The sequence below is a fragment of the Daucus carota genome, chromosome 3 (genome assembly GCF_001625215.2).
Source record: "Daucus carota subsp. sativus chromosome 3, DH1 v3.0, whole genome shotgun sequence".
Taxonomy (NCBI): domain Eukaryota; kingdom Viridiplantae; phylum Streptophyta; class Magnoliopsida; order Apiales; family Apiaceae; genus Daucus; species Daucus carota.
The window spans coordinates 32,940,342-32,953,484 of record NC_030383.2 but is presented as its reverse complement, the minus strand read 5'-3'; the positions used below and the strand labels follow the sequence as shown (position 1 = coordinate 32,953,484).

At 34.2% G+C, this 13,143-nt stretch overlaps 1 long non-coding RNA gene across 1 annotated transcript; it reads left to right on the top strand.

Moving 5' to 3' along the window:
• The first annotated feature begins 3,965 nt into the window (after positions 1-3,965).
• LOC135151684 (uncharacterized) lies at positions 3,966-8,100 on the top strand. Its single transcript, XR_010290541.1, has 2 exons — positions 3,966-4,136; positions 7,138-8,100. It is a non-coding gene; the product is annotated as an uncharacterized LOC135151684 (long non-coding RNA).
• The last annotated feature ends 5,043 nt before the right edge of the window (positions 8,101-13,143 follow it).

Sequence of the window (13,143 nt, the reverse complement as noted above, 5' to 3'; positions counted from 1 at the left end):
TCTAGATGAGTTGATAATTGAATATTATTCGTGTAACCTAGCAGCTCTTAGTGATAACATATAAATCACTAAGAGATTATTTGTAAGCTACTGTGATTTGTGAATAAGAGATTAGTTGGTTTATTCTCTTATACTTGAGTTTTGTTATTGATTGTGATCACTATATACATTAATATAGTGAATAAATTCGGCCTAACACTTTAGAAACAACAGGCTGTTTTGACTTCAGCTTGTAGCAGTCCTTCTTAAAGTGACCAGGCTTTCCACATTCGAAGCAGTTTTGATCCTTTGATTCCTTGGAGGGCTTTCTGCTACTTGAGTACTTAGCCTTGTCCTTGCCTTTCTCCCTTTTTAGCCGATTATGTTTGTTGATCATCCGTTGGATCTTCTTGGAAAAGAGTGCAAGATCTTCGTCTGATTCCTCGTCTGATTCTAGCTTGCTCTTTTCATCTTTTTCTACCGGAGCATCATGCTTCTTGGCATGCATCTTTTTCTCAAATTGTTCCAATTCAGCAAAAAGAGCAAGATGATCCATTGTATCAATATTGTGAGCATGTTATGGAACAGAAGTGAGAATGTTCATGTTGAGTTCTAATTGAGGAATTATCTTTCCAAGTCTCCCTAGGTTATTGACAATGACTTGAAACCTAGCTCGAGCTTCTTTGATTGTTTCTCCCTTTTGCAAACCAAAAGCCACTACACCATAGATTACTTATAGCAACGCCGAGAAAATATTGCTTTAAGTGTTATATTTGTTGCAAAAGAGTCTATGGCAACAAATGTGCAAAATTTTGGCGTTGCATCTGACCGCGTTGCAATTGGTCGATTTAGCAACGAATATAGTACCACATAGCAACGGAATTAATTCATTGTAATAAATCGATTTAGCAACAATTTTTTGCCTATAGCAACGTCTAAATTGTATTGCATTAACTTAAATTCGTATCTTTTTAATGACTTTAAAGCAACAATATTAGATCAATTGCAATGTTTTTGACCAAGATATTGCAATTATTTCGACACTATTGCAATACTTTTGTCATTTTTTAGCAACATAGTTCGATGAAATAGCAACATTTTTAGCCCAAAAAAAAAAACAAAAACCCTTCCTATAAATATAAATATAATAAGCCAGGCATATATGCCACGAATCCAAATATCATTTCATAAATCCAAGATATCCAAAAATCCAAAAGCGGTTCAATAATCGTCGTACAAACCAATCCAAATCTAAGTTTTAAAAAAATGAAAAAGTCACATATACAAATTAGCTAAACAAAGTTACAAGAGAAGTTTTCATCCTATCTTCGAGTTTCTTCCTATCTTCCGGTGTCCACATGGAATGAATGCTGACCACACAGCTCCCCATCTGCAATATCCCCAGTTTCCTCATCTGCTACAACCTGAGCATCCCGCTCATTGCTAGCAGCAGAATTATCTTGCTGGATGCGCCTAACTTGCCTCCATTCTTTCCATCTATTCTAGTTCCTAAAATAATTTAATGGTTTTGAATGATCAGATATTTTGCTATTATTCACACAAATTATATTTTAAACTGATCTGTGAACTAAACTCAACAAGGAGCACACACTAATATAACTACATACAGATGTGGTCAATTCTTTCCCTCACATTTTGTTTTATTTTGTAACCTACCATCCTTCTTGTTGTCTAAACAAAGCCTGAAGTACAAGTGACATTACCTTACTGCGACATAACTCAGCACACCTACTGCTAGAGAACTAGGAACCACTCCACTCCAAAACAACACTTTTGTTCTAAAAGTGAGATCTACCAACCTCTGTTCCTTGGTCATGTCAGACCTGCAAAAGCACATAAAAAAAAGAGAATTACAAGATCATCACACTACTGACATACTCCCATGCCTTGCTATTCATATCATAATGCTAATAAGTCCACTGCCCGAGCAAACATATTTTGATCAAAACTGTTGGTTTCTTAAATAATTTCTAGTGAAGCTTTTAATTCTAGTGAATCTTTTAATTCAGCTTTGGCCAGACCTTGCCAGCCTGCAGCTCATATGGTGGGCTCTATGCAGATGCTTAGTTGAGAAGCTTACTTATAACATATGCTCCATGTACTAATAATATATCAGTATCTTATCTGTAAAGATGACAACCAAATCTTGTTATTTCCGGCAATTTTGGGATGAGATAACCCACCTTTGTCTAAAATATCTGTCTTTCCTAGCAAACCACTGATCCCGAGTACAACTAATTTTAAGGCAAGGCTCAAAAGTGAAATAACCACAATGCCAGCAATAGCTTGCATTAATAGTCCTCCGATTTCGAATTCAAATTCTATTGGGATAAGGAATTTTAGTTACAGATTAGGTACCAAGAACATAAGTGAAAATTCTAAAAATTCACGATATATAACTCACTTGGCGTTACTGAAATTGCTGAGATAAGAGGCCCATATACACCTCTGTCAGAAACTGCAGTAGTCCCCGTCCCAGACCAGTACAAGTGAATCTCTAAAGTTCTACCAGAAACATTAATATCCTGCTCCAAGGTGATTGTAATATCCCAGATTTTCAGAATTAGTTTATTAATATAGAAATAAGTTTTTGAATATTATTATTGGCTTTAATTGACTTTTATCTGATGAGATGAATGGTCTGTGTAGTATGAGTATAATTGTGATGTGAAATTATGAGGTTTAAACAGATTATGCATTCTTCTTCTGCGATTTCGTATATTTTCACGACCCGGATTTTTCAAAAAATTGTTTATCGTTGTGAAAGTTATTTTCTTAGAATGAAAGGAATAAAGTTTAATATTTTATTCCAGTTTAAGGTGTTTTCAAAAATTGTATATTTAAATTCCGGGTTATTGTGTTATCAATACAGGGTTTTGTTTTCAAAATTATATTTCATATAATTGATTTTAAAGATTTAAAAGATTGCTATTGTTACAAGGCTATATGTTGCATGTGAATTGTGAGTTTAATTAGTTATAATAATTAAATGTGAATATTGCATGAATTTTGGTGTAATTTGATTTTCAGTAATTGGTATTTATACGTGCTAGAACTGTGAGTTTAATTATTGATATTATCAGAATGAGTCATATTTTATTTAGATATTTTCAAATGATTTATATATGGATATATGAATGTCCTTTCAAAACTCATTTCGAATATTATTTATGAAAGTACAGAGATTTGTCATGCAAAAGTTAGATGGTTAATATTTGAATATATGCATTACTTGATTAAGTGTTACGTGTGTAATGGTCGTGTAACTAGTTATGGTTATTTATGAATATTATATGAATATTTGGTAAATCATATGAGGTCTAGTTTTCTATTTTGATTGCTTATATATGTTGCAATCGTGAGTTTTCAATTTTTATATTCTCATAATAAAATATGGAACATTTGGGTATTTTCCTGATAAATTACGAATAGTATGTGATATTTATATAAATTGTTGTGAGATTTGTGTTATTTGGTTTATTGAATTGACTTCTCATATGTGTTCAGATTTGAGATATTTCAATTTCTATATGATCAGGATAAAATATAGTTTATTTAGATATGTTCATATCGATTTTTGGATTGCTACGTGATTTTATAATCGATTTGTGAATTTAATTTTGTTTAATTATTATTTATATTAAAATAGTTATTTAGCATTTTAAACCCCGTGGGCGTTCGGGAAAATTTCGCCATTAGGCTATTTGGGACATTCTGAGCATTTCTCGTGTTTTAACTTTTTCAATCTGGAGTACGGTTTGCCCCGTAAATGATCCGGTACGGTTTTGCTAATATTTTTAAAGTTAATAATTATCTGGTTGTCTCGTAATGCGTGAAGCATATTCCAGGAATATTCCAAAGCATATTCAAGGAATATTCCAAATCATATTCAAGGAATATTCTCTCATCTTCTTCTATAAATAGCCCTTTCTATAATTTTTCGCGCGTATAATCATTTCGTCAGTTTCTCTGCACGAATACCGAGAGAAAACGAACGGGTGTTCTTCATGTTCTTCATAATCAAACGAGGATTTGAAGGCGTTATTGGAATCCGATGGAGGCGTATAAATAGTCAAAACGAAGCTCTCGACGCGTAGAATCTAGTACAATCATCCGTTTATGTGCAGATTTGTCAGGTGATTTTATATTAATTTTACAAAATTCGAATTATTATAATTTTAATTATGAATTTTTGCAAACGATGTTGTTTGATTGATTTGATGATTCTATGTTGTAGATAATCTTTTCCTGGTCATTTTGGTATATCATATGTGCGATTTGGAGTTCAATAACATGTTTAAAAGTGAGATTGATTCTCGAATTAGTGTTATTGAGTGTTCTTCGTAGTTTATGAATGTTTTCAATTGAGATTTGGGCGTTTCTTATCTGTTAATCACATTAGCAATCGGATGATATGGTTGGATAGAGCGTGATTAGAGGAACTTGTGGGTATGTTCAAAAGTTATGTGGGATGCCCGGAAAGGGGTCGCCGGAGTTTCGAAAGAAACTCGTCGGCGGTCGAATGTTCTTCGACTTTCCGGTCATCTTTTTGCGTGTTTACAAGTTCGGTTGGCTTAAACAAGTTTCGGGGGGAGTATAGTGTGAATCTGGACGCTTTGGTGGCCGTCGGGGCGTTGTAACGCCATCTCCGTGTTAGGGTTATACTGAAATATTCGTTTGAAGTATATAACAATTATTTGAGAATCTTCAATGCATGTTTTCACATTGTCTGTATATTATATATTGTAGACAATCTAGTATCAAATGGGATAGTAGAAGATTAGATTGTCAGACTCCTTATATAATATAATAAGGGTTCACAGTCGAGGTGGTGTTAGACAAACCACTGGAATGGCTGAAGTATTATTTGGAAATAGTTTATCTTGACTATCGAATAATACTTATATACTTTGTGTATATTGAACGGGATCAAAATAGTAGAATAATTGTCTCTTTAATTCTGACAATAAAGAACTAAGATTCTATGATGTTATTAATGCTTAAGTTCTTAATCCGGATATAGTGATTGACACTTGTATTTAATGCACATGCCTTGACTCATAAATTAAGTAATTTATTTTAAATTACGAATTTATGTATTGGGCAATGACATTATATACAGAGTGGGATATTGACTATAAAAGGAAACCGTGTCCGAAAAATATATTCGGGTGATGATGTCCTCTTGAAAGCTCATGAAGATAATTATGCTTTAGTCCTGCAGGCAGATTTGTTCTTGCATAATTATAAGGTTGAGTGGATGATCAAGGATAAAAGATATTAATTAAATTAATTGTCAGAAATTAATTTAATTAATGGACATGCGATATCTTAAACATGGGGAATTTATAAGCAATTACTATGGGAGCCGAATTAAATAATTAATTTACGGAATTAGGAAAGGTAGTGCAAATATTAGTTCTTTAGTGGATAGAATTAATATTTAATGACATTGGGCCTGGCCCGGAATGTCATTAGAAGGCCTGACCTAATGATCCATGATCCCTGCTGTAGCCTATATATATTCTCGTTCTCCTAAAGCTGAAAGACACACCAAAACGAATTAATCCTAGAGTCAGAGAGAGGCAGACGTTTTTCTCAAGGAGACAGCTAGGGTTTTGGGTTTTCGGAGCTTTAAGGAGAGGCACACCTTGGGAGATCGAAGGCCACACTTCGTCCAAGGAGAATCAAGGAATACAGTAGAAGACGTGGATTTGAATCGCTTGCGCCGTAGCGATTAAGGTTAATATTCTGTTCGAACTTTTAATTAGTATCATAAAACGCAGGACCAAGGTCCGATTGTTCCTACACTCCGGCGACCTGGGGGCGGCGGAGGTGGTAAACTACTGTTTAGCCCCCAGAGTTTCGGAGATGGTGAAGTGTGGGCACTGGAGTTTCATTTCTTACAAATCAGTCCCTGTAACTTTTAAAAGTTACAGTTCAAACCTTGTGACAAAAGTTTTGAAAGTTTACAAAATAAACCTTTTGATTTTAATTTTCAAAAATTGTTTTATTTAATTATTTTAATTTCAAAAATGCTTTTTAATTACTTCTTTATTCAAAAATAAATCTGAAATTAGATTATTAATTAAATTTAATTAGTAATAATTATTTTAATTGGTCAATTAATTTTAATATTAATTGATTAATTATTTTAATAAATTATTAATTGATTTTAATTGATTAATTAATTAGATTTAATGATTTCTTTTGATTTAAAAATTCCGAGAAATAGTTTCGAGCTTTGGATTATTTTTCTAAAATATGTTTGAGGCTCGTTAATTGATTTCAAATGATTTCGAATCCGATCTTGAGCAATCGGATTTGATTATTTATTCAAAAATGGATTCTTTTACCTGTTTTAATTCCGAAAAATGTTTAGAAAATTCCAGAAAATTCTCGAAAAATCATTTTTAACCTGAGACTTGATTGGATGTCGATTGGGATGGGAAACCTTATTTGCAATGTGTTTTCTGTTGTCAGTGTGATATGTTATATGTCGATAGGGAGTTAGAAAACTGTTTTGTTAATAACTTTTGATCCGTAATTCAGAATCGAGTGAAACGAAAAAGAGGTTAAAGCTTAGAAACTCTAGTTTAATATAATGTAACAATATGATTGAGTTTCCAATGTGTATAAAGATTGTTGAAAATGCATAATGTGACTATACGTGATCTATTTGCTATATAGTGATGATTATATGAAATACGTGTCCATTTGATTTGATAAATGATTTGGGAGACATAGCATCTTGTCTTGATTAATGTTGAATAAGAATATGTAGATTACAGGAATTTGAGTTGATTGATTGGTTGTTGGTTGAAATAGGTTAACAGATGGATAGTCCTATAAATAGACAAGACGCTGTCAGATTTTCAATAGGATTTATATGGTTATTGAGTTGTAGTATGCTACATGGAGTATGATGTGACTATGTGATAGAGTCAAAGCATGATTATATGTTAAGCGATATTCGATAAGTGCATAGAGATTATATAGGGTGATATGTGATTATGTGCTAAATGCTATCGATATACGTGATATGTATATGCGATAGGTTATGATACCAAGTTTGATAAGTAAAATAAGAATCAATAGATTATTTAGTAATTATGGTAGTATTTTATTTTCGTAAAGGATTTGGACGAGGCGTATACGATTGAAGACGTACAGAAGGTCAAACGATGTTGCAAAGCGAATAAGGAACGAGTCGAGAAAGCGAAGTCGTATTACGAATAGAGTATATACAGAGATGGTCTGGAGGTTATGATATGCATAGATTGTGAGTTGGAAAGATGAGATTAAGCTATGTGTGTGGAAGCGGATTTAAGGCAAGTTTTCCTAAGTCCTTCCTCATATATATATTGCATGCTCTGATTATTCTGTCAAGATTATGATATTGTTTATACTGAAACCCTTCTCAAATACACCCTTACTTCTGAGAATGAAACCCATGCTTGTTTTCTTCTTCCAAATTTTGAAAAGCCAAACACCTAATTACTCTCAATTTCTATTACAAGTATTTTGATCCATTCCTTCCAACCCTCAAGATCTTAAAAATGTCAGCTTTACAAATTAATTCGAAGTTCAAATTGTCATTGAAGCATGTGTTGCTCAGTGATAGTTAGAACTTAGAATGAATTGAGATCTTCTTGATTATTCAACCCACCATTGTCAGGCTAATTAACTTAGCCGATGATGGAGGATACTGAATAGTTAAGGACTTCTTGAATTTTGATTTATAAAAGGATGATTCTTAAAAGTTGGTTTGGAATATTTCTGTTGTTGATAATGATTATGATTTTGTTCTATTGATTGATCTGTCTATTGATTTAAATTGTTAGTATTGGATTAGTTTTTATAAAATATGTGGACCAGATTCGTGGTCAGACCAGATTCGTGGTCAATTATAGGCCAATGTGTGCCTTGGATCCAGTATAGAGAACAGGGCTGTGTGCCATGTTCGGGGTTAGTGCGTGACTGATCAGCAGCCTAACCTTTGGTTTTTAAGTAAAAATGTGATGAATCCAATTCGACAATTCTTCTGTAAGTTTGAATTCTGATTTCAATTGCTGATAAGAATTGTGAAGTTTTCAATTACATATCCTGAACTTGTGAACGATAAGATATTTCAGGACTATTGTTGCTTATATATACTAGAGTCAGAGAGAGGCAGACGTTTTTCTCAAGGAGACAGCTAGGGTTTTGGGTTTTCGGAGCTTTAAGGAGAGGCACACCTTGGGAGATCGAAGGCCACACTTCGTCCAAGGAGAATCAAGGAATACAGTAGAAGACGTGGATTTGAATCGCTTGCGCCGTAGCGATTAAGGTTAATATTCTGTTCGAACTTTTAATTAGTATCATAAAACGCAGGACCAAGGTCCGATTGTTCCTACACTCCGGCGACCTGGGGGCGGCGGAGGTGGTAAACTACTGTTTAGCCCCCAGAGTTTCGGAGATGGTGAACTGTGGGCACTGGAGTTTCATTTCTTACAAATCAGTCCCTGTAACTTTTAAAAGTTACAGTTCAAACCTTGTGACAAAAGTTTTGAAAGTTTACAAAATAAACCTTTTGATTTTAATTTTCAAAAATTGTTTTATTTAATTATTTTAATTTCAAAAATGCTTTTTAATTACTTCTTTATTCAAAAATAAATCTGAAATTAGATTATTAATTAAATTTAATTAGTAATAATTATTTTAATTGGTCAATTAATTTTAATATTAATTGATTAATTATTTTAATAAATTATTAATTGATTTTAATTGATTAATTAATTAGATTTAATGATTTCTTTTGATTTAAAAATTCCGAGAAATAGTTTCGAGCTTTGGATTATTTTTCTAAAATATGTTTGAGGCTCGTTAATTGATTTCAAATGATTTCGGATCCGATCTTGAGCAATCGGATTTGATTATTTATTCAAAAATGGATTCTTTTACCTGTTTTAATTCCGAAAAATGTTTAGAAAATTCCAGAAAATTCTCGAAAAATCATTTTTAACCTGAGACTTGATTGGATGTCGATTGGGATGGGAAACCTTATGTGCAATGTGTTTTCTGTTGTCTGTGTGATATGTTATATGTCGATAGGGAGTTAGAAAACTGTTTTGTTAATAACTTTTGATCCGTAATTCAGAATCGAGTGAAACAAAAAAGAGGTTAAAGCTTAGAAACTCTAGTTTAATATAATGTAACAATATGATTGAGTTTCCAATGTGTATAAAGATTGTTGAAAATGCATAATGTGACTATACGTGATCTATTTGCTATATAGTGATGATTATATGAAATACGTGTCCATTTGATTTGATAAATGATTTGGGAGACATAGCATCTTGTCTTGATTAATGTTGAATAAGAATATGTAGATTACAGGAATTTGAGTTGATTGATTGGTTGTTGGTTGAAATAGGTTAACAGATGGATAGTCCTATAAATAGACAAGACGCTGTCAGATTTTCAATAGGATTTATATGGTTATTGAGTTGTAGTATGCTACATGGAGTATGATGTGACTATATGATAGAGTCAAAGCATGATTATATGTTAAGCGATATTCGATAAGTGCATAGAGATTATATAGGGTGATATGTGATTATGTGCTAAATGCTATCGATATACGTGATATGTATATGCGATAGGTTATGATACCAAGTTTGATAAGTAAAATAAGAATCAATAGATTATTTAGTAATTATGGTAGTATTTTATTTTCGTAAAGGATTTGGACGAGGCGTATACGATTGAAGACGTACAGAAGGTCAAACGATGTTGCAAAGCGAATAAGGAACGAGTCGAGAAAGCGAAGTCGTATTACGAATAGAGTATATACAGAGATGGTCTGGAGGTTATGATATGCATAGATTGTGAGTTGGAAAGATGAGATTAAGCTATGTGTGTGGAAGCGGATTTAAGGCAAGTTTTCCTAAGTCCTTCCTCATATATATATTGCATGCTCTGATTATTCTGTCAAGATTATGATATTGTTTATACTGAAACCCTTCTCAAATACACCCTTACTTCTGAGAATGAAACCCATGCTTGTTTTCTTCTTCCAAATTTTGAAAAGCCAAACACCTAATTACTCTCAATTTCTATTACAAGTATTTTGATCCATTCCTTCCAACCCTCAAGATCTTAAAAATGTCAGCTTTACAAATTAATTCGAAGTTCAAATTGTCATTGAAGCATGTGTTGCTCAATGATAGTTAGAACTTAGAATGAATTGAGATCTTCTTGATTATTCAACCCACCATTGTCAGGCTAATTAACTTAGCCGATGATGGAGGATACTGAATAGTTAAGGACTTCTTGAATTTTGATTTATAAAAGGATGATTCTTAAAAGTTGGTTTGGAATATTTCTGTTGTTGATAATGATTATGATTTTGTTCTATTGATTGATCTGTCTATTGATTTAAATTGTTAGTATTGGATTAGTTTTTATAAAATATGTGGACCAGATTCGTGGTCAGACCAGATTCGTGGTCAATTATAGGCCAATGTGTGCCTTGGATCCAGTATAGAGAACAGGGCTGTGTGCCATGTTCGGGGTTAGTGCGTGACTGATCAGCAGCCTAACCTTTGGTTTTTAAGTAAAAATGTGATGAATCCAATTCGACAATTCTTCTGTAAGTTTGAATTCTGATTTCAATTGCTGATAAGAATTGTGAAGTTTTCAATTACATATCCTGAACTTGTGAACGATAAGATATTTCAGGACTATTGTTGCTTATATATACTAGAGTCAGAGAGAGGCAGACGTTTTTCTCAAGGAGACAGCTAGGGTTTTGGGTTTTCGGAGCTTTAAGGAGAGGCACACCTTGGGAGATCGAAGGCCACACTTCGTCCAAGGAGAATCAAGGAATACAGTAGAAGACGTGGATTTGAATCGCTTGCGCCGTAGCGATTAAGGTTAATATTCTGTTCGAACTTTTAATTAGTATCATAAAACGCAGGACCAAGGTCCGATTGTTCCTACAATGGCATCAGAGCCAGGTTGCGGTTCTGCGATTTATGATATGTAGTCCATGTCATGATTATATATGCATGTATATAGTGATTCTGTGATGCAGGTCGTTGTCCACTATTATGGCCGTGTTTTAATTATTCTGTTATGTTTGGATTCCACGTGGTTTATCGTGGCTGTTGTAAATCACGAGGGTTGATCGTGATAGTTTAATCTTGTAATTCAATTTGTAATTGTTTTAGATTGTGATATGATGTAATAGAATAGGCTGGTGCCTGTACAATTTGTATGTAATTGTTTGATCAACGGGGCTGCAAGAAACAGAGATCTTCCGTTGCTGCGATCTGTTGCCGCTGCGATCTGTTGCCGCTGCTATTTAGGGTAACTTTTGCATACGATGTCCGATTTGGGCGCATAATACCTTTTCGGGGACGGCAGAACTAGACGTAGTCCATTTGGTGCAGTTTTTCAGGGCGTTCTGAGGCTGTTTAGGCCTCCAAACAGGCTCTCGAAGATTTTCGGAATTTTTCAAAGGATGATTTCGAAGCTGTTTTTCCGGGGCCATAATAGTGGATGTGTTTCATTATGTTTTACATAATTTCTGCCTTTTCTTGATTATTGCTACTATGTGTTTCTTTTCTGTGTTGTTATGCCATGTGATACTAACCCTTCGCATGCTAGAATGACATGGACATAGGGATGTTTTTAATTAATGCTTTAATCATGCTAGTATGCTGCCATGTTATGTGTTCTTTATGTGTTCTTTATGTTGCTATAACCATGATAGTATGCATGTGGACTTCGAAGAAATAACATAGGGCGATGCATCTAGATTAAAATCCTCAAAGTAAATTCTAAGTGGGAGAGGGAGTTAATATGGTATTAAATCCCGTGGTCTCCATCATTGTTTGTATGTAATTTAACATATAAGGCGAATATAAATTATGTATACGTCACCCATCGTGGCATGTAATTTATGGTGCCTAGAATGTTATAGATATTACTGGAACAAACTTCTTAAATTAATACGAATTGATACGGATTTTCTTTATCTCTGATTTGGGGCGATTTCTAAGGCTTATGGGTATTAAGTGAGACCGATGTGACTCCTCCACTGCCTAGAAGTCAAACCAGACACGAATATTGCATTGAAGTATTCTATTCGAGAAATATTGGAAGGTATACATGCCGCCCATCGTGGCGTACCAAGTTCCATAGGTTTCGGGTAATTTAAGATTTGATGATGGTATACACTTAGCTATGAAAAATAATATAGACCACCCCAACGTGGCTTATTGTTTAGTAATAGGACCGAAGTAACGTTTAAACAAATTTAGGTGGTATACATGTCACCCATCGTGACGTACCAGAAACTTATGGTGTTTAAACGTTAGTACATTTAATTTTAATAATTGTTAGAGGAACCAATAGGACTTAATTTTTTATGCACCCTTCTTTATGTGTAATGTGATTTTTTCATGCATGATTCTCAGGATATAATGGGGTTTAATCCACTGTTCACCATACTTAAGGATAACAAACTTACCGGACCTAACTATATTGAATGGAAACGTAATTTGGACATTGTGTTGACTGCTGAGGAGTACAAGTTTTGCACTTATGAACCCAAGCCTGAGCAGCCCGCTGCTGATGCTCCTGATGAGGAGAAAGAGTATTATAAGCGGTGGACAAAGGCTGATGAGATGTCGCGATGTTACATTCTGGCAGCAATGTCGGGTGTTTTGCAGCATCAGCATCAGGCTATGGCCACTGCTTCGGATATGCTCTTTAATCTCAAGGAACTTTTTGGAGATCAGAATAGGGCTGCTAGGCAAGTAGCCATGAAGGCTTTAATGAACACTCAGATGGCTGAAGGTACACCTGTAAGGGATCATGTTCTCAAGATGATGTCACATCTGAATGAGATAGAGATCCTTGGTGCAGAGCTTGACGGGGAAACCCAGATTGACATTGTCCTTATGAGCTTGCCCAAGAGTTTTGAGCAGTTCCGCTTGAATTACAACATGAACAAGAGGCAGTATAGTCTTGCGGAACTGCTGACAGAACTTCAGGCAGCTGAAGGATTATTTCGCCAGAGTGTTCAAGTGAATGTGGCTGAGAAAGGTTCTTCCTCTAAGCCGAAAGGCAATAAGAAGAAGAAAAAGGCTCAGA